The sequence below is a fragment of the Dermacentor albipictus genome, chromosome 1 (assembly GCF_038994185.2).
Source record: "Dermacentor albipictus isolate Rhodes 1998 colony chromosome 1, USDA_Dalb.pri_finalv2, whole genome shotgun sequence".
NCBI classification, from domain to species: Eukaryota; Metazoa; Arthropoda; class Arachnida; order Ixodida; family Ixodidae; genus Dermacentor; species Dermacentor albipictus.
Window position 1 is genome coordinate 133,689,958 of NC_091821.1, and position 27,600 is coordinate 133,717,557.

Below are 27,600 nucleotides of genomic sequence, written 5' to 3' on the forward strand. Positions count from 1 at the left end.
CATCTTCGCTTTAAAACAGAGCTGACGTATGCAAGAAGGAGCTGGGGAACATTTACTTCTTTGTTTTTTACACCTGAGGTGTGCACTGGCTGTGAAAGAAAACACACCTTATCGGAGAGAGACGCTGAGAGAGAGAGAGAGAGAGAGAGAGAGAATGAAGAGGAAAGGCAGGGAGGGTAACCAGATATGAGTCTCCGGTTTGCTACCCTACACTGGGGATGGGGGATAGGGGTTAGAAAGATGACAGAGAGAAAAAAAAAAACGAACGCGCACACATGGAGACATACACACAAAAGGCGTTCCAGTTAAAGTCGTTCACAAAGGCCGGTAGATCGCAAGAAGCGCAAAAGCGCTTGCACGGCCTTCTTCTGTGACGGTAGGTCCTTTCGATGTTGCAGAATTCTTTTTTCAGATAGCGGTTGGTCGTCCAATTGGTCTAGTTCCTGGCTGAGGCATGCCCTCTGTGGACTGTACTCCGGGCAGGTGCACAAAATATGGCCAATTGATTCTTCATGGCCGCAGTGGTCACAGGTTGGGGTGTCGGTCATCCCTATGCGGAAGGCATAGGCTTTAGTAAAGGCAACGCCCAACCAAAGTCGATATAAAAGCGTGGCGTCTCTACGGCGAAGCTGTGATGGCGCTCGAAGACTTAATGTTGGATCAAGTGAGTGCAGTCGCGGATTTCTTAAATGTGGCTCATTCCATTGCAACGCGGTGCACTGCCGAGCAAGTAGGTGGAGCTTCCGTGCAGCGTCAGTTCTAGAAAGAGGAATGGGGACGTGGCGCTCCTCAGTATGGGCTGAGCGGGCAGCGTGATCCGCCCGTTCATTGCCGACAATCCCGCAGTGACTTGGAAGCCACTGAAAGGTTATGTCGTGGCCTGCATCACTGATATGGTGTAATGTCTCTGTAATATGGAATATTAGTTGTTCATGTGGTCCGCGTCGTAGAGGTGACAGTAGAGACTGCAGTGCCGCCTTCGAGTCACAGAATATAGTCCATTTGTGTGGCGGTTCATCACCAATGTGATGAAGAGCAGTAAATAGCGCTGCGAGCTCTGCTGAGACGCTGAGAGTTTAGTAATACAGGCATCACTTCCCTTTTGAATTTCGCTTGCCTCAGAAGATTTCTCTCGTCAGCAGCTCTCGATGCTTCGTTAAAACGCCCGTATTGGCCGATTCCTTGGCAGAATGGCATTGCTTCCAGTGAAACGCTAAATAGCCAGATGCTAGCTTGTTGACAATATAGTTGTGCTCTTTTAGTCTGTCGTTAAGGCAACGACCGATCTCACCGACGTAAGTTCGGCCGCACCAAAGTGGAATCGATTAGAGAGATATAAAATTTAATTATAAGCTGGATATGTTAGTGTAGCTGATCGCCTGGCGCTCTGCTCTTGTTGATGGGTGATAAATATGGTGTCACCGTGATCACATAAACACACAAGTAGCACACATACGGTCGCAGATACGCACATACACAGCAAAGTTATTCACGGAGGTTGCCTAACGTCCGTGGACCTTAGAAACATCAGGCGAGCTTTCGTAGCGCGCAATGCTCAGATGGTGCTTGTCCAGGGACCGACAATATGGTGCAGCTCCAGGAATAGAGCATACAAGGTGGCTCTTGCATTGAATAAAATGGCCACTGTTATTTATTGATTATTTCGGGACCTGACTCTCTTAATTTAATGCGCGGCACAGTCACGACTGATGTTCCATTGCCGAAAAAACATCAACACCGGCTCCCATGGCTACCTTCTTACGTCTAAGGAAAATTTCATGGATATCGGGAATATAAGCTTGCGTCTTCGATTTTTCCAGTCGCTTTTCTTTCGCTTAAGTTTATGTCGAACTTAGCAGGACTTCTGCCACTGATGTCACTGAAGAGCGGATGGATGACATGCATCGACAGCTTTTGCCGATTGCCGCAGGAAACGGTTCCCGGCCCTGTGTATTGGCCAGTCTGAAGAGGAAGGTTGAGCTCCGGGCTTAACTCCGATGCCGCGTATTCAAATAAGGGTAAAACGCCGAGATGCTTTACGAGACAACCCCTGGACTGATTTGACTGAAATTCGTTTCATTTGAGAGAATTAAATTCTAGTGACTGTAGGAAACAGAATTTGGTTTAGGGCCTTGAAAGGCAAAAATTGGTAAGCTTAAAAAGTAGAAGCATGAAGTTTCCAAATACCTTATTCTGCCTATATAAAGCATATATCTCAGTTCTGTCCACTGCATCATCTAAAAGGAACAAATTTAGTGCATGAATTTAGAGCGTACATGAACGTGGTACAATACTTGCAAGGATTTTTCCAAAGTCTAACTATAAACTAATTGTAAACTTTATAGCTGTGTATAATACATCAAATTTGTCCGCTTTTAATGTAGTATAAAGTGCGACTTACATAATTATGATATCTTTTTTCAGTGCTGAGCTACGTAATTGAAAACCTTGTAATTTCGTTTCTTTTTAAGCTTTGCAACTTTTGAGGATTTATTTGTAAAGCTGATGGCTGAAATAAAGAAAGCTACCTACTATAATCATTAGATTTGAACTTTTTTTAATGCAACTAACCGAATCAGGTTCGGTGCAGTGGTTGCCGATAAAAACGTCTTCTCCGTTTCCTTGTATTCAGATAAGTGTCACTGCGACAAGGAGCTACATATGCGACGTGCTGCGCCAAGGTGCGTAAAGACCGTTAAAATGCCTCGAATTGCACCAGAGCTGCTCCAAAAACACTGGGCGCGGCGATCGCCATGGCTTCGCTTTCAGACAGGTTTCAGCGCAAAGTAGCAGCTAAGTAAACAGCAAATGTTTTGTTAACGTCCGCAGGATATCGAGAGTCGCCGGATATCGGCTAGTCTTGCGTCCTTATTCCCTGTATTCCGTTGCATACACGTGGGATAATGAGTGATGAAATTATAACGCGTGCCGATAATATAATGCGTGCCGATCAATCATGTTAGCGCGCCGGACGATGTACCAAACGACGATCGGTCACCTGGCGTAGGGACAAACCTTGTCGTTTTTTTAATGACTTTTCACATGGTAATTATTTATACCCATTTTAATTATTCAATCTGCTTACATTATTTATGCTTGGTTGTCTCGCTTATCGCGGCGCGAATACGAATTGTAACATGTAAATTTGAAAGCTTTGAATGGACTCTTGCAAGCAACGCTGCATGTGCTCAAGTCCTGTTTGAGCCGAATGACCTTGAGAGGGAGGGCTGGAAAATGTTATCGCTTTTGTCAAATCACAACACCACAACGACGGGCATTGCTAATTGTACTTATTGTCGAGAACACGTTGGTGCACAGGCTATCTTTAGAGAAATTATGGTTTGAATTATTGAAAGAACGCCTGCAGCGTGCAAACCCTATTGCGATAACCAGCGTCATCCAGTGCCTTCCAGTGTGAAACCAGCGCGTTTTCTGACACTGGATCGCACTGGGAACGCTGGCGCTCGCTGGGAGTCACTGGGACGCCAGTGAGAACGCCGCATAGGAGCTGGGTCACACTGGACGAGAAGCTGGTTTCACTGCCATGACGCTGGGGCGCACTGGTTTGCGCTGGTTCTCGCTGCAGTTCGCTGGCTCGCACTGGAAACTGCACTGGTTGCGTTTGTGCCGCGTTCGTTTCAGTACGCAAGGAAGATAGGCGCTGCCGAATGTTAAAGGCTTTGTACAGTTTCATCGCTTGATACTAGTACTGGTCCTAAATAAGGCTATATCTTGGGGTCATAAAAGCCTGTTTCCTGTCGCAGCTCGGAATAAAGGCGCGTGAGCTGCCCTATTTGTGAATGCCTATTTGATACTGAAGATCACTTTCGTTTTTTTTTTGCATTTTCGCTTTTGACTGGGCGGATAGCTACATTCTGGAACGAAGCCACGCAAACGCAGCGGATGCCTCGTTTTTTTTTTTTAGTAATTTGTACGTAACCGATCACTGCGAGTTGTCGCCGTTGTCGCAGTGCTATTTTGGAGTCGACACAAAACCCTGAAGTCGTTCAGACGCATTCGAACGGACCCCGAGTTCGAGGCCTACCGCTGATTTATATTACCGCACCGATAAAAAAGCTGAGGCGATTCGTGCGCTTCTACTTTCCCTCGTATACTAAAAAATAATACGTAAGAGGTTCTGGGGCTCAAATACACACATTTTAGCATTCGCCAGGTACCTGCGCCCATGTCGGTTCTTTCCACCGAAGCTTAGGCCTAGCGTATGGATCCGCCGAGTCCGTCTACACGCTATCGGCCCATCTAAGCTCAGAAATGAGAAATGAACAAGTCTAACAAGGATAAATCACTCCATACTTCAGCTTTCGCCTCGGTGTTCTTAAGTAAGCTATTTTTTTTTTTTTTGTGTATACAGTGTCACCACAAGAAGCGATCAGCGCTGATGTGACGAATCGTAAACACAGGTATATGTGCTGTCGCCGAAGGCTATCAGCACTAGTCTACGCTTCTCTGACGAAGATATATGACGACAGACGTGTCGATTGAAAGGCATCACTGAACTAAGAAAACGTTGCATGTCCCTTGCGCGAAGAACAAGAAAATGCTATCAAAATCGGCAGTACAACAGCCCATACAGCGTCCCGGGTCGGCGGTTCATTTAGGACTTTTTTCGAAGTAAAAATACCAATTGCAAGCGAAAATTGATCCTGTGGCAGTTCCAAACATACTACTGAATACGGACAACACCCGCCGTGCTTTCTCAGTGGCTGTGGTGTTGGGCTACTGAGCACGAGGTCGCGGGATCGAATCCCGTCCACGGCGGCCGCATTTAGATTGGGGCGAAAACTCCCGTGTACTTAAGTTCAGGTGCACGTTAAAGAACCCCACGTGGTCGAAATTTCTGGAGTCCTCCACTACGGCGTGCCTCATAATCAGAAAATGGTTTTGGCACGTAAGACCCCATAATTTTAATACGGACAACTTTTTTTTTTCCTGATACAGGCGTAAGCTTTAGTTGCTAGGCGATAGCGCATCTACCATGCATGTGCGAGACGTCTCTCTGTGAAACTAAAGCTGTGAAACTAAAACTAAAGCGTATGTCGCCTTGAAGAAGACAAGTCGACTTGTCGAAACGTTGGCTCCTGCTTTCACCTTGTACTCGTTTTGCTCATCGTCTCAAAACTGCGCCTGGATCTGACGCGGCGGGGCCAGTGATGACAATGGCCGCGCGACTGGCCGCTCGAGGCACTTTGCGTGTATTCGCGGGCTTCTTGCAGGCTCGGAAAAGCACTTTTATGTAGCACGCATTGAGCAACACAAAGCTACATCGGGAGTTTTTCATGTCGCTCTACAATTATAACATACAACACAGTATATATATATATATATATATATATATATATATATATATATATATATATATGTGTGTGTGTGTGTGTGTGTGTGTGTGTGTGTGTGTGTGTGTGTGTGTGTGTGAGAGAGAGAGAGAGAGAGAGAGAGAGGGGCATAGGACACACACGTCGCAAACGCAATAACCGTTCGCTCCAGAACACTTGTTCATAAAAAAGCATGCTTCGCATTAGGTAGATGTCAAACGGTCTAACGTGTTGAAACATTTTTAAACTTTATTTGCACAAGGGGAGCTTCTTGAAGTCTTCTTTTATAAAGATTTTTATAGCCACGTAGCGCGAGTGTCAGCCGCGCCACTACCGATGATGATGACAATATTGATGATTTATTGGCATTTACATTGAAACGGGGCGGGGACAAATAGTCGTCTAGCTGGCTCGAGTCATTCCGAAATGCTATACACGCTTTTTATTCTAGCATTTTTGTATACATCTCCTTAATCTTGTTTGTCTTGCTCCTTTCGTACATGCTCTTAAGCACCTGCTAAACTGCGCACAATGCGCAGTAGTTTTCTTGCAACTGTTATCTTTCTGAATTTGAAACGCGCAGCTCCGAAAATTGTCTTTTTTACTCCCGTTAACCTGCTCAGAATGTTAAATAATCTGCTCCAAAACCAAAATTTTTGTTAATCCAAAAATTACTCCATAAGTTGCTTTAGCTGTCCCACCCTTGTGTGTCCTATAGCGATTAATTAATGGCTTAAAACTCGATAATAGCTTTCAGAAAGACAAGTCCGCTTGTCGAAACGTTAACTCCTGCTCTCACCTTCTTGTCGTTTTGCTCATCGCCTTCTCAATAATGTATCTTTCTAATACTTGCTCGTAATTGGCAGGTGCACATTTTGCGCATAACGGGCGGTCACTTATCTCCCCACGCGTCTTAGTCGTTGGTCTTTCGTGTGCTGAATTGCTTCGAGATCAATGAAGAGTAACTTTTGTATGATTTTGCAAGGCTTCCACTGTTTCCGTTGTCGGACAAATAATTTCGTTTGCCAGAGAATAAAAGCGCGTAATTCCTATATAGGCTCAACTATGCACTTTTCAGTGACTGTTTCCAGCTTTCGGGGTCACCTGAATATCGGAGACGTCTTTCGTTTTTTTTTTTTTTTTGAGCGGCGAAGAGCCGCAGACGCTTTATCAAGACTTATTCCGATCGCAACCGCCCCACATTGTTTAAAGACGCGATTCGAGTGTTTAATGGCTCGATAATTTCCATACGAGCTTCACGATACCTATTCTGAGACACTTGGCTGCACTATAGAGTAACGTTGATAAAAAAAAATTAAGAATAAAAGTCGGAAAGCTATTAGCAAGCCTCAAAAAGAAAACGAGAAAATGTCGGAACACTCGTGCTGCTCGGCACTAGGTCGTGGGAGTTGATTTCCTGCTTATGCGGCCACGTTCGTTCTGATGCGGGTAGAACGCAAAAAGGCTCGTGTACCGTGCTTTGGTCTTGCTTTGGTCTTGCTTTTCTTTTCACTTCAACACTGTACTTTGTACATGTTGTAAATAAACTTGACTTGACTTGCTTCGGATGCATGTTGAAGAGCCCTAGCTGGCCAAAATACCACAGACACTCTCTCATAAGCCGTTTTAATTGGAGCTTCTCTCATAACCCAAAATGGGACTAGCGTAGATAAACCCCACTTTTTTTTAGTGAACATTTATATGCATCTGATTTTTTTTTTGTAACTTTTCTCCAGCTATCGCATCGTCTGCTCAGTCAAGTAGACTATTATAATTTTTTCACCAGCTCATAGTTCACGGGAAGAATATCATGAAGTAGAATCGCGAAAATCAAAGGAGGAGATGGACAGGTTGGTCGCGTAGCAACAACCAAGTGAGCGGGAACATGAAGAAGAGGCAGAAAAAAAATCACAGTAAGATAATAATTCTAGCTCCTTTAATTAGCTCGTCTAACACTAAGCAAATGTACATTCCGTGATGTGCTACACACCACATTTGTTCATATAACAGGTAGTTGGTTCATATGTATGTATAAGGTAGCGCATTTTCAGAAAAAGTCTGATAAAATCCGGAAATATTTGCGGCTTAAGTTTTGCAGTTTCGTACCTAGTAGGGAAATTCTGAATTTAGGCGCCCTGTTAATAAATTTTGGCTAGCCTTTTTTTCAGTAGTGACCTTTTTGGCTATATTTGCTCGTACGGACACCCAAAATATATCCCGGCCGTCGAGGGTATCATTCCAAAACTAGGAATTGAAATTACCTACTCAACAATAAAATGTTGTCGCCGTAATTATTTCGTATCTTTGTGCCGGCATTTATGAAAGATTTTGGTTTAAAACTAGTAACACCGGCAAGAGAGGTATAGGAAGCTGCAAAACTCCCAATTTTGGGGCAAGCCTCTGCTTCTTATTGTGTGCCCTTCTCCACCTCATGTTTACTGTCTCCATTCGATCCTGCACGTTTCTTACGCGCGCCTTGCGTTTCCCTCCTGTTCTATTTATGGAACCCGGGCGTTCCTGGTCACCTGACGTGCGCCGGGCAGCACGGCTGGGTCCCTTTATTTTCCGCGTGAAATATATATCTCTCTGTCAGAGACACGGCCGCTGCTTGGCTGGCTCCGAGCGCAGGTCCAGATGCGTGCCGCTGAGCCCACGTAAGATTCCTTCCGGGCAGCGTTCCCGACTCTAAAGCAAAATAAAATAAAGTGAAATCTCTGTTCCTGAAAGTTTTCCTTGCCGCCGTCCGGCCGTCTTGCTTCCGCTTTATTTGTTGAGTTCGCAGCAGTCGGCATCCGTGGCACCACGTTTCTTCTCTTCTTTTCAGGGAGGGGGGGGGGGGTAGGGGGGTGAGGCAGGTAGGTTGGAGGGAGCCCTTCCCACTTGGCGTGCTCCACACAGATATCGGCCTCGGCACGCACGTGTCCCAACAGGGCTAGCCTGCAAGCGTGGTGGCCCGGAGGAAACCGGTTTACTCGAGTTTTCTGGAGTGGAAAGGGTTTGGTGAGCGGGTGGACGTGGAGAAGTTGCAGCGGCCACGAGAAGAAAGCGCACAGGTAGCGCGGAGAGAACGCGTTTCGGGAAGAGATGCTGTGCGAGGGGAGAGTGAAGGAAATGGGGAAAGGTTCTGAGAGGGTGACTGCGTAGGGGCGGCGTTGAACCCTTCGCACTGGCCTCACGAGCGTCTCCTTCCGAGACATGACGCATGCGCTTTGGCACTCCTTGCAGTCCATCAGATGCCTTCGTTCACGTCAACCTCTTATAATGATCCTTTTCCACGGGGGTATTTCCTTTTCGCAAGTCGGTGTGCTCTCGGTGGAGGGAAGGGGAGAAGGGGGCGGCACGGACTGGTTGTCCACCTCTGCTAACTTCGCGCCATTAGCGTTCCATGATTGCTGGTGTACGGGATGAAACGCCGAATGAAATGGCAGGACGACGCGCCAAAAGTGAAAAAAAAAAGAGAATGGTAGCCTTACCTCGCTTAATATATGAATTTTTTTTTGTGGTTGTTGTTCTTGCTTTTCTTTTCATTCTCTCCCTCTTCTATGTTGTAAACACACCAGTGCTTGTGTCGTCGGACTTTCTATACTTATGTCTGCCGGTTCCTGGTGCAAGCAGCTCGGGTCTCTCTATCTTCCTATTTCTTGCCTTGCCTATCCTTTTCTTCCTTGTTATTGGCGTCGTTCCTTTTCGGTCGAAAGGGTGCGGAACGCCCTTTCGACCTTCAGCTGTATTTGCGGAGGATTAAGATTTGTTTTGCTCTTCGCCTCTCGGTTCCTCTCTTCGCTTCGCGGATGCCTCGCGACTGCTCCCTGTTGTCCCGATTCGCGCATTCGCCGCTTTTGATTCCTTCGCAGCTCAACACACTGGCTATACTTGCTCGTTGTATCGGCGTTGGGGAATTTTAACTCTCAAAGCGTTTACAGGAAACACGCTGCGCTTCCTATTCTTCCGCTTGTTAGCGCTTCAAAACAGCCCCCGGAATTGAAGTTCCTATCAGATATTCGTGATTGCGCATCTCCGCGGCCGTTACTGGCTTCCGATGACCTTTGTTTTTGTTGCTCACTCTCTCCATTCCGCCCCTCGAGCGCTCTTATTTTTTGTTGTTTTAAGGCGAAGATTCCATTGCTCATCTTGTTAAGAACGGCGAGCTGCACTGCCAGATTGCCGCCCAGTTACGACCGGGGAACAAGACACGCATCCCCCACTCTCCGTCGCTGCACCTAGGATGCGTTCGATGAAGCGGGCTTTGTGCTGAAAACCGCCGCCATTCCTCCAGCCCCATCGCCGTTGTGACGAAACGAGTTCGGCGGGCGAACTATTGTGCCGGAGCTCTCCAGCGCGTACCTGATCTGCTACGCGTGAGCGAGCTGCCGCGGGAAAGTCGTTTTTTGTTGCTTCCCGCACGCCTTCCGGGACGCAGGACAACGAGCTACCCACCATGGCTCCGAGCTTCCCGGAACGGCACCCCTCCGATGTCGGCGCCGGACATTGGAATGCGTGTGCCTATGTGTACGTAAACTGTTCTGCGGAACGGCGCCCCTCTGACGTCGGCGCCGGACATCGGAATGTGTGCGCCTATGTGTGCGTAAACTGTTCTGCGGGGCAGCGGCAAGTTGACAATGAGTAATCGAACGTTCGCGTCACCTTGTATCGCGGGAGGACCGAGTGTATAAAAACTGCTGTGGTGCGAATGCTCGACACACTTCTCTTGAGCAGTCATGTTGAACTGATACACTTCTCTTGAGCAGTCATGTTGAACTGATACACTTCTCTCGTGCAGTCATGTTGGACTGACACTCTTTTTCTCAAGCAGTCATGTTAGACTGATTTAATTACTGTAAATAAACCCATATTCCTCGCTCTCGATGAGAAGCAGTTCTTCCCTTCATCAACGTCCTCAGCGTGGATAAGTTGGACGACGGCATGGGCCAGCTACCTTCGAATTCATGCCGGACTCCAATCTTGGCAACGGATCTCGAGCGATGGGATTGAGCCCCCAATCCTGACAATCTGTAGCATGGCTCCTCGTTCATCTGTAGGTGTCAGTCGCGCACACACGCAAGCGCACAAGCACACACGTCTCTCTCTCTTTCTCCCTCTCTTCATATATATATATATATATATATATATATATATATATAGGGGGATTAGGGGGATATATAGGGGGAAGTTCAGCACGCAGGACCCGTCGTAACATATGCAGGAAAGAGACTTCGAACCTTTTGGAAGACGTATTTACTTAACTTTTTCGGCTGGTCTTGGTCTTGGCCCAAGTTAGCTGGGACACCCTGTATATAGGGCATCCCAGCTAACTTGGACCAAGAAAGAGAGAAAGCAAGGACAGGAAAGGCAGGGAGGAACTACCCAAGAGCTCTAGAGAAATCGTACCGACTGCATAGTAGCCGTAGTCGTATGTACTTACGGCCAGTATTTTTTTCATCACGAAGTATGACCAAAGCGAACTGACCAAAGCAACTGACCAAGGGGGCGGTCAGACTTGCAACGCAGCAGCGGGTGCTAAGAATGTTTGGGTCTGGACAGGCTCGCAATCGAAATTGACCCTTGCAACGTTCAACACCCCAACCCTCTCGAGTGAGGCAAGCTTAGCAGGACTCTTTGAAGAACTATCAGACATTGTTCGGAATATTATCGGCCTTAGTGAGATTAGAAGACCTGGTGTAGCTTACACATTGCCGAATAACGGCCATGTCCTCTGCCATAGAGGTCTCCCGGATAAGAAGCAATACGGGTTAGGGTTCCTAATCCATAAAGACATAGCGTGCAACATTGACGAATTCTACAGCATGAACAAGAGGGTAGCAGTAGTCGTAATCAAACTCAATAAAAGGTATAGATTAAAGGTAGCACAAACCTACGCTCCAACGTCCAGTCACGACGATGAGGAAGCAGATTAGTTTTATGAAGATGTTGAATTAGCGATGAGAAAAGTGCAAACGCGGTATACAGTAGTAGTGGGGGACTTAAATGCAAAAGTGGGGAAAAAGCAGGCGAGTGAACAGGCAATTGGCAACTACGGTGTCGATTCTAGAAACGCTAGAGGGGAGATGCTGGTAGAATTCGCAGAAAGGAATAAGCTGAGAATAATGAACACTTTTTTCAAGAAACGTAGCAACAGAAAATGGACCTGGGAAGGCCCTAATGGTGAAACAAGGAATGAAATTGATTTCATACTTTCTGCCGATCTCAGCATAGTGCAGGATGTTCAAGTAATAGGTAGGGTAAAGTGTAGTGATCATAGGTTAGTGAGGGCCAGGATCCACCACAATTTAAACAGAGAAAGAGTAAAATTGGTCAAGAAAAAACCGTTCAACTTAGAGGCAGTTAGGGTAAAAGCAGACAAATTTAGGCTGGTACTTGCAAACAAATATGCAGCCTTAGAACAGAGAGATGATGATGATGACTCAGAGGTAATGAATGAAACCGTAACGAGGCTGGATTCAGAGGCCGCAATTTAAGTGGGAGGCAAGGCACCAAGACAACCAGTAGGCAAGCTCTCCCAAGTAACAAAGGACCTAATAAAGAAACGACAAAGAATGAAGGTGTCCAACTCAAGAGATAATGTAAAATTCGCAGAACTGCCAAAACTGATCAACAAGGCGAAAATAAGTGATATTCGAAACTATAACGTGAGAAAGACTGAAGAAGCCGTAAAAAATGGATGCAGCCTGAAATCAGTGAGAAGGAAACATGGCATATGACAAAGCAAGATGTATGCACTAAAAGATAAGCAGGGTAATATCATCAGCAATCTCGAAGATATAGTAAAAGCAGCGGAAGAATTCTATACTGACCTTTACAGTACCCAGACGACTCAGGAGCGCTCTGTTCAAAACAATAATGAACAGTATACAGAAACTCCTCCTATATCTGGAAATGAGGTCAGAAAGGCCTTGCAAGGCATGAAACGGGGAAAAGCGGCAGGAGAGAATGGAATAACAGTCGATTTATACAAAGATGGAGCAGACATAATGCTCGGAAAACTGGCCGCTCTCTATACGAAGTGTCTATCGACTGCAAGAGTCCCTGAAAACTGGAAGAATGCAAGCATTATACTAATCCACAAAAAGGGCGACGCTAAAGAACTAAAAACTTATAGGCCCGTTAACTTACTCCCAGTATTATATAAAATATTTACCACAATAATCTCCAATAGAACAAGGGCAACACTGGAATTTAGTCAACCAAGGGAGCAGGCTGGCTTCAGGAAAGGTTACTCTACAATGTATCACATCCATGTCATTAATCAGGTTATCGAGAGATCCGCAAAGTACAATAAACCTCTCTATATGGCTTTCATAGATTACGAAAAAGCATTTGATTCAATAGAGATACCATCAGTCATAGAGGCATTGCATAATCAAGGGGTACAGACCGCTTACGTAAATACACTAGAAAATATCTACAGAGATTCCACAGCCACCTTAATTCTGTACAAGTAGGAATATACCTATAAAGAAAGGGGTCAAACAAGGAGACACAATCTCTCCACTGGTATTCGCTGCGTGCTTAGAAGAAGTATTCAAGCTATTATACTGGGAAGGCTTAGGAGTAAAGATCGACGGCGAATACCTCAACAACCTTCGGTTTGTCGATGACATTGTTCTATTCAGCAACAATGCAGACGAGTTACAACAAATGATTGAGGACCTTAACAGGGCGAGCGTAAGAGTGCCACTGAAGGTTAATACGCAGAAGACAAAGATAATGATAAATAACCTGGCAAGGGTGTAAAAGTTCAAGATCGCAAGTCAGCCTCTAGAGTCTGTGGAGGAGTACGTTTACCTAGGTCAACTAATCACAGGGAACCCTGACCATGAGAAGGAAATTTACAGAAGAATAAAAATGGGTTGGATCGCATACGGCAGACATCGTGAGCTCCTAAATGGGAGCTTACCGTTATCGTTGAAAAGGAAAGCTTACAATCAGTGCATTTTATAGGTGCTGACATACGGCGCAGAGACTTGGAGTTTTACAAAGAAGCTTCAGAACAAACTAAGGACCGCGCAAAGAGCGATGGAACGAAGAATTCTAGGCATAACTTTAAGAGACAGAAAGAGAGCAGTTTGGATCAGAGAGCAAACGGGCATAGACGATATTCTAATAGACATTAGGAGAAAGAAATGGCGCTGTCAGGTCATGTAATTCGCAGACTAGATAATCGTTGGACCATTAGGGTAACAGAATGGGTACCAAGAGAAGGGAAGTGCAGTAGAGGACGGCAGAAGACTAGATGGAGTGACGAAATTAGGAAATTTGCGGGTGCTATTTTGAATCGGTTGGCGCAGGACAGGGGTAATTGGAGATAGCAGGGAGAGGCCTTCGTCCTGCAGTGGACATGGATAGGCTGCTGCTGCTGCTGCTGCTGCTGCTGCTGCTGCTGCTGCTGCTGCTGCTGCTGATGATGATGATGATGATGAATTAGCGAACTTTTTAATTATTGCTTGAATCGCAAAGATATCAATTACAAAGTTGTAGGGGACCTTAAATAACCTCCGCATCAAGCATTTATTTCATGCTGAAGTTATCCTGTTTTTTCCAAGAAAAAAAAGAAGCCTGCGAAATACGCGAAATACGAAATAGATGCGCACTCGCACGCCACTACTCAAGCCCCTACAAGCAACCATTGAAAGATTTACGGCTGCATTCTCTTATCGCCGCATCGTACAAGGCTCCGTTACGCTTATCAATGCGTCACCGGTGTGTTCTCTTGATGCCGCGACCATCACATAGCGTGAAGCCCTGTATCGAGCTGCCGCCGCTAGTAAAGCCGTGTATCCGTGGCTATTCGCTTTGCAGTGCTCGAGTAGCGGCGTGCGAGCGCCTATCTATTTCGTATTTTGAATGTTTGCGCGCTTTTGGTTTTTCTCGGAAAAACCAAGGAGACAAAGCTGAGCACTAAACAAATGCTTGATTCGGAGGTTATTTGAGGTGCCCTACAACTTTCTAATTGGCATGTTTGAGATTCAAGCAATAATTAAAGGTTCAGTAATTAAAAGTAATTAATTAGGTAATACTTGATGATGAACAAAAATACTGGCCGTAAGTACATACGACTACGGCTACTATGCAGTCGGTACGATTTCTCTAGAGCTTTTGAATATTCTTAAAATCTTCGTCCAAGTTAGGTGGGACACCCTGTATAGATAAATATTGACGAAAGTTGGTTGGTCGAGACAATGGCGAAGTTGCGTTTCTCATCCTTCTAAATATGTTTGGTCCATCGAAAAAGTCCCGTCACACACACATATACAGAGTGTTTCAGCGAACACTTTTAGAAACTTTGTTTCTAATTGCCTGTGGCAGATACAACAATTATAGTCCAGAAGCTGGTCTACTCAATGATGCGGAAATTAGTTGCGCCGCAAAAAAAAAGAATGAAATTCATGATCGACTAACAAAAAAAAAATCACTGATTGACTTTTTAACTAGCTACCTTGTGGCACATATTCAGGAATTCTCGCGGGGGAGTGTGCAAGACGTATCCACTTGAAAAGAATTGTGTGGATTACACCCAGTTACGAGATATGCGCCATCAAACTTGAGGTTAAAATGCGCTGTAGTTCTAATTGTTTTCTTTAAAAAAAGAACGTCATTTTACGCAGTGAAGCACGAAAGTAAGTTGAACGCGATTGCATTTTTCCGCAAAGTTCGGGAATTAATATCTTGAAACTGGTGTCATCCTGAGAATTCGTTCCAAGTGAATCCGCCTTGCGGTCTTCAGGCCCTCGTTCAAATAAGAAATCTGGAGAGCAAACGGTTGACGACGGAGGAGAGGTTGTTGGCGATGGGGCTGCTTTGTGCGCTTCACTATCCTTCGACAAAGCGGCGATAGCGCCGCGCGTAAGAATTCGCAGGAACGAATTGTATTGTTCGGTGATTTATAGCTGCGCCCTTACGCTTCGCTTAAAAAAAAAAGAAAAAAAACCATCCTTCTGATATGTTGCTTTCATTTCTTCGTCTTGCTAGTAGGTTTCGTTGCAGCGTGATGCTTCGGCTGTTTCTGCTCATTTAAAAGTGCGGTGATAATTGTGCTTCCAAAAATGGTCCTTTTTCTCATAGATTTTCGGGCTCCTCTCGCAACTTGTTTAACGCTTTAAGCGGAGAGAGGCTTTATTAATGGAAAAAATCGTGTGGTCTGCTTGAACCAGTGTGCTTTAGAGTGCTATAAATCAACGTCGAGGTAACGGAAAGAGATAAAAAAAAAACATTGTGAGCGAATGACAATTATGACAGAGATGCTTGTACCGCGTGAATTGAAAGAATTAAGCAAACCGGAAGCCCTCCTTGGAGTCCCTCATCAAGTTGGTAGTGAAAAACTGCGATTGCCTTTGATGTCAAGATTATTTTGGCCTCAGACACAAAATAACTCTTTCAGAGAAATGCTCGCTGTCGACACGTGCCACAGATACCGTATAGAGAGGTTTCATAAAAAAGAAAAGAAAAGAAAGAAAGAAAACGCGTCAGACTTTAGCAATTTCTCAGACTCTGAACTCATTGGCTGCAGTAGAAAATGCCCTCACAGTGAAAAACTGCCTTACTCTTTTCTCCAATAATGGGCCTACCTTCTATGAAGCTTCTCGTTTACGATGCACACGTCTCTTCGTCCGCTGTGTCGTATTGCTTGCTCTGCCCACCAAAACACATGCCCAGGCGCCGCCACACTTGAAGTCTGCGTGGCGCTGGCCATTATTTGCCCACGAACCCACATTAATGAGCCTTCGTGACCCTGCTTGACACACTGCCTATGTTGGCGGCACTGATGTTGTTCTTGTGCGACGTCGCAGTGACTTGCCTGTATTCGCTCACTAGGAGTTGCCTGAACAAAAGGGTGAAATGATAGGTATTTAGAAAGCTTCCATACTAGCTTTTGCGGAGCAAAAGCAATTACAGCGATTTCTGCTGTTCTGAGTCAGTTCCATGAGCTTGCATGTCTACATCCAAGTGAATATATGGACAAGAGAGAGAGACAAAAGGGGAGGAAAGACAGGGAGGTTAGCCAGTGTAAGTACCGGCTGGCTACCCTGTGCTGGGGTAAGGGGTAAAGAGACTAAAAGGAGAAAGGAGAATAACATTGAGAAAAACTCGCACAATAATGCGATGCTACGCGCTACAACATTCAAAGACGGTCGCACAATACACCGTTTAAGAGATAGTCATACTTAATTAAATACTAGCTTGTGCACGATGAAAAATAATTGTCGTGGCCAGCACGAAGAATGTATGACGGCATCCCGTGAGCGCATTCGCGTAAAGCTCTCCGTTACTTTTTAAATTTATTCTTGGCGATATTTAGTTGAGACACCCGGTACTGTCCTTAATACCAAAAGGAATTTCGACGCTAAATTTCAACATATCGATGGATATCAGCCTATTACTTCATGCAAAGGGGACCGTAAATATCAGCTAGCCATTTGCAAGTTGTGATCTGTCAAATGTTATTCGTGCTCTCGCGTACGCTTACGAGGTGACCTTCTTCTGTGATGATAAAAAGAGTGCATGGACTATTACAATTACACAGTGATATTGTGCAGTGTCCTGTGCTTGCACTAACCTAGAAGAAAGTGAAGGGTTTTTTTTTCTTGTTTATTTCGGCAATGGGCCACGATACCTTCAAGAGAGAGAAACAAAATAAAGGCAGGGAGGTTAACCAGAGGAGGGATAGGAAAGGGAATTCAAGGTTAGTAGTGAAACAGTAATTGGCACACAAGATCCTGAGGCGGCACAGATGACTATTACAGCCTACCTCGAAGACCTACGGACCGCAGGAACGAGCGCTCTGGCTGCCTTTGGCGCACACGTCCGTTGTCGCCTCTGTCCAAGCATCGTTTGCTCTGACTATGAGCAGCTGTCTAGTATCTCTCTCTAACACGGCACACAGCACCTGCCTATCTCTGCCCTCTCCACTACCGAAGGTAATGTAGGCAGTTAAATGAGTCTGTCTTTAAAATTTTATTTCGCGATATTTAAGGAGCTCAGGAAAAGGAATTGGTGACACGAAAACATTTTGCAACCAAAAAACCGTGTCCACAAATGTGAACACAAGTGAAAACGTATCGTGAGCTGCTCGCGCTCATTAAATTTTTTTTTTTCACTGCTGCTTCAGCCTAGACATGGCACCATCCTATGGAAGCAGAATATACCATGACGCAGGTGACAAACTCGCGTGATTTTGATGCCTGAGAACTCTTTACTGAGGCGTACCTAGCTTTAGAGGAAGAGTCGACAAATGTGGACACTTGTAACGAACAGGAAGTTTTGTGAAAACTCTCGCAGCCATCTTCTTCCTTCTTTCTTTTTTAACGGCCGCAGGAGCCAAGATATAACTTCCTCCTTTGAAAGTTGAGTAAACGAATGACGAAACTGAGAAGCTGTGCAATTTTAATGTCTCGCAATGTCTCGCAATGTCTCGCAATGTCTCGCTCAGGAGTACTTGGCTTTAGAAAAAGTGCCCACAAACGTCCACACTAGTAGCGATGTGGCTACTGTAGCGTGGACAGATGCATATCTGAACAAACTGCGCAGGCATTGCTAGAGAAAAAAAAAACGCTGATTCAACGTACATTTTGGAATTGATGCGAAGCGAAGGTTTTACGAAGTGGTTAGTTAAATGCCATAAAACTGTATAAAACTGTTCATTTTCCACTGCGTTTTGCAGCATAACAATACGTGCCTACCCGGCAAATCAGCAAGACGCGCAACTCAGCATCACGCAACCCACGCGAACCACGCGACCATGGATTACGCTGTCTCTGGGATGGGCCCGCCTTTTATCACGCCATCTGCGGGATCAGTCCAGTTTACTATTGCAGTTTCTCCAAATGCGGCCCATTTTACACGGCGAGAACCCGATCGAGCAGGCGCGCCTAACACCAGGAAAGAAGGCACTGAAAACTTTGCTTTACGAAAAGAATTACGCGCTCGAAGGCGTGTATCTGTGGCACTGAGGATATTTAGAAACTGCCTCGTGTTTCACTCGGTTAATGCCGCAGCAAGGCTGGCCACCGGCACCTCTGTAGGAGTAGGACAGATGGGGCCACGAAGAAGCCGATGCGTGATGTGAGCTCTGTTCTGCAGTGTGTGGGCTGTTCCGCAGGATAAGCGCCAGCCACGGTCAGGAAAATCCGGGAGGTTTTGCTAAGAAAGCTCCTCGCTTGAAAAAAAATTATGCGGATTCCACGCACTGTGGGAATCGACGTAAGTGAAGCTTTGCGTGCTGTTTGCTTTGATTGACGATAATTAGCGGATATGTTGACGGCGATTGTTTCGTTTCTTCAGCATTTAGTGCAATACGTGAGTGGCAAGTTGATGGTAAATGTTACCTTGCGTGCACCACTGCTGTTTGTATTCGTAGTAAACATAACACCCAGCGAGACGTGTTTGCTTGAGGCGTTGTTGGGCGCGATTGTTTATAACCTCCGGGAAGGTTAGTATTGTCACTGCCTCACAAGCCACGTCGCATCGTTGCAGAAGTAACTTTAGTTGAATTATGGGACTGTACGTGCCAAAACCACAATTGCATTACGTGGCATGCCGTAGTGCCAGACTATGGATTAATCTTGAACCCCTGGGGTTCTTTAGCGAGCACCTAAAAGTAAGTATATGAGCGTTTTTGCATTTCGCCCCCGTAGAAATGTGGTTGCCGCGGTCGGGATCGAACCCGCGACGTCGAGCAACGCCATAGCCGCAAAGCTAGCGCGGCGGGCACGGAAGTGTTGAATTGAAGTGCGACACCTAGGCTCGACGGTGCTATGATGTCGCCTAGACGCTGTGGGGCTTTAATGCGGCTTTAAGTCTGATCGACGTGCGTCAGTTGTCCGGTTGACAAGTTTGCATGGTGTTCATTTTTCAGAACTAGCAGAAACGTACCCTACTGTTCCTTGAGGAGGAGGAGGAGGAAAAACGTTTATTGAGCTCTAGAAAGTTTTATGGATTTCCCGGAGTCAGGTGGTGTCTTCCATCTTCTTGCCAATGGCCGTCTGCCCCTAGTCCAGGGCTCCGCTGGATGCCGCTGCCAGCTGGGCCCGTCGGATCAGCCCTAGTTGGACGTCCTGACGGTCGCTGGAGAGCATTCCTTCCCATTGATCCGCACTCGGGTTTGGTATTATCGGCGCCGCATTTGTTTTCTGGCAGGCCCACGTTATATGGTAGAACGTGGGTGTTTCCTGGCACCATGGGCATTTGTCAGTGTACTGTGTGGGTTGTATTTTGCTGAGGGTGTTTAAGTTCGGATATGCACCCGACTGTAGCAGCCTCCAAGCTACGGAGTCCTCTCTAGTGAGAGAGCTATGCGGCGAGGGGTACCGCTTCCTGCTGCCCTTATAGTGGTTTAGGATAGCCGAGTATTCTCTGGGGACTGGCTCGGTTTCCTCGAGGTCATTGGCGGAGGGTGCTCGGTATGCAGTGTATCCTCGAGCTACCCTGTCGACCTCACGGTTGCCTTCCACGTCCGTGTGACCCGGCATCCACATTATCGTGTGTCTAATTGGTTGTTCTTTTTCTGGGTTTTGTGTGTGGGGATCTTCAGAGCGGAGTATGCGGAGCGCTACTTAAATTTGTATGCGGTTTGTCCGCAACTGCTGTTGTGTCTTATCAAAAACTTAAGAAAGCAGGAGAGTTCTTCCCGGATGACTGAAGCGTGGAAGCCGATTGCCTCCACGACTAAAGAAATAGTCCCGCTGACGCGACTCGGCCCCGTTCGAAGAGCGGGCTGCCGTGTTTCCGTCGGCTCCGTGGTTCTCGGTGGTTGTTTGCTTGATATCAGGGATACAATCGGGATTCGATTGCAACCAAAGGTTAGTGGGACGCCTCGCATTAGGCGCTAACGGGAAGACTACAAATGAAGCTGTGCATGGTGATATGGGCTGGACAAGTTTGGAGTGAGGGAAGCTCAGGGTAAATTTATTATGAAGAAGGACTGACGAATATAGAAGAAACTAATGGGCTGGTAGAGGGTTCAGATATTTGTACACGAAGAACATTAATTCACAGTGGAGTAAAAGAATTAGGAAGCTTACCAGCAAGTATGAGACCGGTATGGCGAGCAACAATGCAACAAAGAAACTCAAGCGGAAAGTCAAGAGAGGTTGAGACAATTTCATGGGTGGCGGCAGGGGAAAAAAAACCTCCTATGAGTAACTACTTAATAGGAAAAAGCGAAATCAGGAAAGAAACAATTTATGATAACTCAAAGGAAAGCTCATTACTTTCTGAAGCGAGATATCGGGATGGCTTAGAACACGCACCTATAAAGCGAGATATAAGAATGAAGAAGAAGCATATGCTTGCTGCGGTCGGATCGGATCGGAAAACATTTATTGGGCTCTAGAAAAGAGATCTTCGCGGCTTCAGACGGCGTCTTCCATCTTCTGATGGATTCTTCTGTCTGCAATCACAGGGTTGGTGCCCTAGTCCAAGGCTCCACTGAGTATGGCCAACCCGCGAGCTCGCTCTACTAGGCGCTTTTGGCCGTTCAAGCTTACGCTGGAAAGCATACTCTGCCACTGTTCCGCACTCGGGTTTTTAATTTTATAGATAGTTGGGGACTCAATATTTTGACAGGCCCATGATATGTGGTACAGATCTGGCTTCTCTCCGCACCATGGGCACTTAGCCTCATATTGTGTAGGGAAAATTTTATTCAGAAGGTTTAGATTCGGGAAAGTACCCGTCTGCAGTTGTCGCCATGCAACAGCATCCTCTCTGCTTAGATCCTTTTCCGGGGGTGGGTACTTCAGTCTGACCCCTTTATAATAATTTAGTATATCTGAGTAGCCCATGGGTACTGACTCGGGTTCCTCAAGGTTGGATGTGTCGGACGCCCGGTTGGTATGCCCTCGAGCTATCCTATCCGCCTCTTGGTTCCCTGTTATGCCAGTGTGCCCTGGTACCCAGATTATGGTATGGTGAACTTTGTTTCCCGGGTCGCATGAGCAGAGTATATGGCGTGCTTTGCGCCCAATTCTGCCGTTTGTATAATTACGGCATGCTGCTTGAGAGTCTGTTATTATTGTTAGGGACCTGCCAGATCGATAGCCCTCCAGTGCTGCCAGAGCCACAGCTGCCTCTTCGGCCTCGACTACCGTGCAGTCCTGTAGTGATGCGCTGGTGATCTCCTTGAGGTCCGAATTAACCACCGACGCCACTGCTCTGCTGTTGTGTCTTCCGTCTTTGACGAACGTTGCCGCGTCCGTATACCTTGTGTTGTCCTTGTTCGCCAAGGTTCTCTGCACGTACTCCGCTCTTGCCTCTCTACGCGCCTTGTGCAGGTTCCGGTAAAGCTAGGGAAACGATGGAGGATGTTTTACTGGAATGTGAAGATATCTGCCCAGCGGTCGATCTAGGCACCACTGGCCTCCTTGAAGCCCTTGGGTTCAGCGAGAGTATGGGGACGGTAAACATGTGCGCAGTAGAGATTAGTAAGCAGCGATTAGAAGATTCTCAGAATAAAAGTAGGCAAAGAACAAAAAACGGTGGCGTAAAAAAACAATTTTCACAATAGGGGTTCAGAAAGTTAGGGGATGGGAATTTTTCGTGTTTTTCCGCTACTTTTCTTTTTTTTTCTTTTAACATAGGTAGGATATTAGGCAATAATAACAAGAGCTTGGTGGCGAAACCCACCGCCCTGTTGCAAAGGGGACTCTCATAGCATCCATCCATCCATCCGGCGCGTGCTCATACGCCTTTGAGGGGTAAATGCCGCCGCCTTCTAAAGTTGTACCCGGCTTATGTTGAATTCCAATGGTAGATCCAGATCAAGTTTTTCTTCTCTGTATGGAGCAATCCTATTCCAATGGCAGAAAGGGAGCGTGAGTTGCGTGTTCCAGTGGCAAATTGGGACGAGCTGCCGATTCCGGATTGCTCTGTGGAGCAATAATATTTGCTCCGCCGAAATCGGTAAATTTGACCAGAAGTCCGCGTGACGTATTTCTTTTACCCGCCTCTGCTTCCCGTCTCGGTCGTCTGTTTCTGGTCACGGGCTGCTATGGACGACAGGGGAAAAACGGATGCGGCGTCGCGCTTTCCGCTTTTGTTCCTACTCCTAGATAGTGACATCTGACATTTATTCCTGCTCCTAGTGACACATGGAATGCTTGGATGATCGGGATGAACGGATGAATGCTATAAGCGTCCCCTTTCGAACGGGGTGGTGGGCTGCGCCACCAAGTTCTTGTTCTCCTCTCTGTTCCGCCTCTAGCCTAGCGTCCTCTCACTTGATTTACATGTACTAAGGGCCCCCGCGTGAGCGCACGCATTCCATTCGCAGATTTGATGAGAGCGAACTCAGTCGGAGCGACGCGCTCCGTTCGTAGTCCGGCCGAGCGCTCGCGATCTGCCATCGGAATTCAACATTAGTGGTACCTAGGTTACCTCGGGGCGCGCGCATCGAGGCACCCAAGTAGTAGCGTTTGCGCGCCTGCTCACGTTGCCTTTTCCCTCTCCCGCCCTCCCTCCATGTATGCTAGTTGCGAGCGAAGACTGCCAAGAGTTTCTTGACTGCGTCGGTTCTCCCAATCCTCTGCCTCGGTAAGCGTCACAGTTTCTGCAGTGCTTTTGCGGGGTGTCGCGGATAATTACACTGTCAAAAGGGTATTGAAGCTCCTGAGGACATTGTGCATATTGGACGCGGTGCAGAGGTGCAAACGTTGCCGGTCGCCTATCCTCTCTGCCATGCTCCTGCCATGTATATACACGCTACGAGCCACCCGCCAACACGGCGTCCAAAGAAGTAGCAGCAGCAGCAGCGCAGAAGTCGAAGCAAAAGGCAAAAAAAAGCTCCGATTTAAAAAACAGTATCTCTATTTTTGAGTGCCTGTCTCAGTGCATACCAATAGCAATCATTTTTGTTCAGAATAGGGTAATACAAAGCGAACGCATTCCGACGTTGATCGGGTGGGTGACTCGCTCGTTCGGCCGGGAGTCGCCCAGTCTTTTCCTTTCCCATTCTTCTCGCACTTCTTCATTGGCTTGGACGCTGCTACCGCGCCGCCGTCATCGCTCCCATCGGCCACTCGGTGCGTCGCGGGATAAGAAGTGAAGAATTCAAAATGAAACGGAGCATTGCATATATATCTCCATGGTCTTTTTCGTTACCATTATTTGCATCCGATTCGCTGTCTCCGTTTCTCTCACTTTCTTTCTGATTACTCCTGGTTGTCTATCTACACGTCAGCGACATCTGGTGGTACTTCAAAGTGGCTTCCGCCGCTGTTCTTCTCATGCTTCCGCTGTACCCTCCTCCTCCACTTTCCCCCTCGCGCTCTTTTGGCTGTCGCCGTCTTTCATCCGCCGCTGCGCTCCGCGTTCGCTCTTTCATCTTTCGCTGTGCTCGTTTGCTCGGTTAGACCGAGGGAGGACGAGGCACGCCGACGATCAACGCAGGGACGAGTGCCTAAGAGCTGCGCTCTGAAACGAGGACACAAGAAGGAAGACCAGACAGGATGAGCGCCACTTCAAATTAACGTTTATTCTAGGAAAAACACGTCCATTTATCAGTCGACACAGATAAAAAGCAAAGTACATGATTGCGCGAGCGTGTTCCGAAGCTCCCAAACAGATTAAGAAAGGTGTAACATTTTTGTTCGTGACACGGCTGTGCTCACACACACACATATATATATATATATATATATATATATATATATATATATATATATATATATATATATATATATATATATATATATATATATATATATATATATATATATATATATCCGACAGCCTAAAACATAGAAACAAGATCCGACTCAGGCCTCTATCATGTGGGCACTGATAGTATCAGATTTCCAGCGAAAAAGAATTGGTCGAGATATGGAACCCTATAACGTAAAACTATTCCAATATGTTTTTATTCTAATCCCCTGACGTCAAATTTCCGTAACCGCCAACGCAAAGGTCGGTGACCCGCAGCGTTGCCTGAACGGCCCAATGAAACGCTCTCCTCGTTTATACGAGGACACCTTTGTTTGCTTTCAAAACGAATACCGTTGCCTACATTGAGCGGCTTGTCCTATCTAATTGGCTGATCACAGGCGAGGAGCACGTTTAAATGGAGAGAGATTCAATGGGGCCGAGCCAGCGCACTGAAAAGAGATAACCGAATGAAGAGGGAGTTGCCGTCTTCTGCGATTGGTCCGCTTTCCTTTACTTGGCTTGATGTGGCTGGCCGAAAATTACGGCAGCGTGCAACGAACAGATAAAGATGCCGCTAAACCGGATCCTCAGCAAGGAAGAATTGGCAGAGCGATGTCGTATGCGTGCCGAAAGGGCTCGATAACGTTATATGGCCGCGCAATAAAATTTGTTATGCGCAAATAAACCCATGCTCTCCGGCAGGTGCGAATAGCCAGTGCCTGAGTGATCGACGGCAGCCATCTTCTATACCTTTTGGAACGGGGCAGTCTCCGGCTATTCATAAAAAATCCAGTTTTGCTCGGCATACTAATGCATCTTTAACACGTGCATGTCACTTTGACGCAATGAGTTTTCGCGGTTTTCTGACGTCGAGTGACAAACAGCTGAAGTCGGGGCAGCCTTAAACCTTTTGACCAATAGCAGAAGGTTAATGGCGAAAAGGTGTCCAATCAGAAATAATTATTTTTTTTTGTTTGGTCAAATGCATAATCAATGTATACATGTCATGTCAGATTAGGAGCTATCGCGGTTTTCGTGACGTCGCATGGCAGGCAGGTGAAGTTGGGGTGGCCCAAAAAGGTTTTTGACCACTCGTGGACGGCCGATTGCAGAATTGGAATAGAAAAGTTTGCAATAGCTTTACGTTATAGCACCCATGGTGCTTCACTTGTGTGAATGTTTATCGAGGGCTGGCTGACACACGTGGAACCATTTTTTTTCCTTAGTGTAGAAAGTCTCTACAACATCCCTAGTTGTGCTATCTCGGTGCAAGGACTGATGTGCCTGACAGAACGGGTTCACATCCGCATTGTCGGCCACATGACCTGCTCTTCAAAAGCACATGTGCAGGACGGGGATGCCAGAACAAGCTCAGTGTACCTCAAGAGACGGCGTAACTTAAGTTCCTTGTGCCTATAGTGTTGTGTGCCTCATTCCATTTTCGTGTGGACGGAAATACTTCGGGTAGAAAGGCCGCTGCCTAAGCATTAGAAGTAGCGCTCGTCCTTGTGGTCTTCCTTCTTTTCTCCTGGTTTTTGCTGTTGTTTTTCTTTCTTTTTGAGCTTTAAGTCATTTATGAATTCTTACAAACTCGCCCAAATTCCAGTTTCTGTAGATATTCATATTGTTTAGATACATGCGCCTTCCGCAAGCGTAGGTGTTTGGTCCGGTGGGCAAGACATTGGGCTTCTGAGCGTCACGCGTCAGCGACGGTTTTCCTCAGTTAGTCGACATAGAAATACGTACGCATTTAAAGGAAGTGGCTGTTTCGCCCGAAAGGCAAAGCATCGATTGCGATAGCAAATTAGTGCACAGCTATACGAAGTAAGGATAGTGGTTTTACCGGCCGTATAAACTGGTAAACATAGGCATACTAATTAAATTAACAAGCATGGTGTTACACGCGCACAAGCAAACATGAACGCATCTCACTCGGTGACCGCGGAAACTCGCGGTCAAAACGCTGTAGTGAGGAAGCGTGGCAGCAGCAGCGAGCGAACTGACCGTCGTGCTGCGTCTCGCATCAGCCGCGAAAACACAGCGCGCGGCGGACTGTGTCCCCGTCGCAGATGGCTTTCATGATACAACGGCCGCCGCCCGCAGTAGGGCCAACCCCCCCCCCCCTCCCTATCCACGGCGAACCTTGCCGTCATCGCAGATGCCTTTCAAGATACAGCAGCCCGGCCGGGCGCGCGTGGCCACCCGGAGTAGAACCCGCCTCTCATCCCTCCCCTCCCCCCGGAGCCTTGCGCGCGACCGAAGATGGCGCGCTTGCTCCCCGCTTTCCTCCCTTTCGTGTGCGAGATTGAGTCGCGATCGCCGGCTCACCCTCGCACACTCTTGCTCGTATATAAAGCATACGGCGCGCGGCGACGATTTTATCGCACTTGGACTTTATACTGAACCTCGCAGCGACGCCGATGGCGATGGCAGAAATGCGCTTGGAGTTTCCATATAATGGCTATCGCAATAAAAAAAATGGCTGTGGCTTAGGTAAGGTTAAGCCCAGGATGCGAAGCATACTAGCCTTTGTTTTAGTTGTTGAACCACTGTTTAGCCTGGTGAACTGCTGTTGCTTGGCTATATTTGGTTCGGCTAGACGAAGAAACAGCTCATGCGTTACTCTGCTTCGCCTTCAAGAGTGGAACGCGACAGCGTTCCCGTCGACCCGCCAAGGGGTGTAAGACCATGGGCTACGGCGCAGCGACTACGCGCCCCGCATTGGACGCGGTGAGCGTCGAGCAACGCAGCGTTCGGCGCGGCAACGAAATGTGCGCCTGAGCAAGTGACGCACGCCTGAGCCTTAGAAACAGCGCGTTTCGAAGGCAACACCGCATTCACTAGAGGCGCTTTTGTACCGCTTTGAGGCATCGTACTCGTGGCTCAGTGGTAGCGTCTCCGTCTCACACTCCGGAGACCCTGGTTCGATTCCCACCCAGCCCATATTGCAAGAGTTGAGCCAAAGCCACTTCTCCTCTGTCGTGACGTCACGGTGTCACGTGGTATTGAAGGCGACACCGCCGCGCCTGAGGAGCTGGGTTGAGCTCTCGTAATACGCTTCGCATAAAAAATATTTTAAGGATTTATTTACCTCCTGGTCGCAGCCGTACAAAGGTATGAAGGAGCAGAACAAGGTTCCTTTGGCAGTTCAAGGAAGACAAGCGCCTTCCTTGTAATATGCGTCAAGCACACGCGCTCCATCTTTTACACTACGGCGACAGCGCTAGATTTTCTGTTTCTCTCACTACCGCAGCGTCACGCGTCTCGCCGTCTCCCCGTGGACGTTGTTTCGCTTGTGTCTCAGCACATCGAGTAAAGCGCCCGAAGTCGCTCTTTCTCTGCGACGCTTGCTTCCCTGTCAGCCGAGTCTTCATGCGGAAAAACCCGCTGTAGTGTCATTGCTTCGGTGCGTTGCTGCCGAGTTGCTTCGACTAAAGGCCAAGTATGGGAACGGGTAATAAAGAAAATGCAAAAAAAAAATGTGGCTGGGCATTACCGTTGGAAAGTATTGAAAGCACCGGGTGTCATAGCAGAGGTGAAGAAATGAGAAAGGCGAAACAGAAAACACCGTGCTGCCTGCCGCCTTGTTTGTTGAGGCCTCGTTACCTTGTGC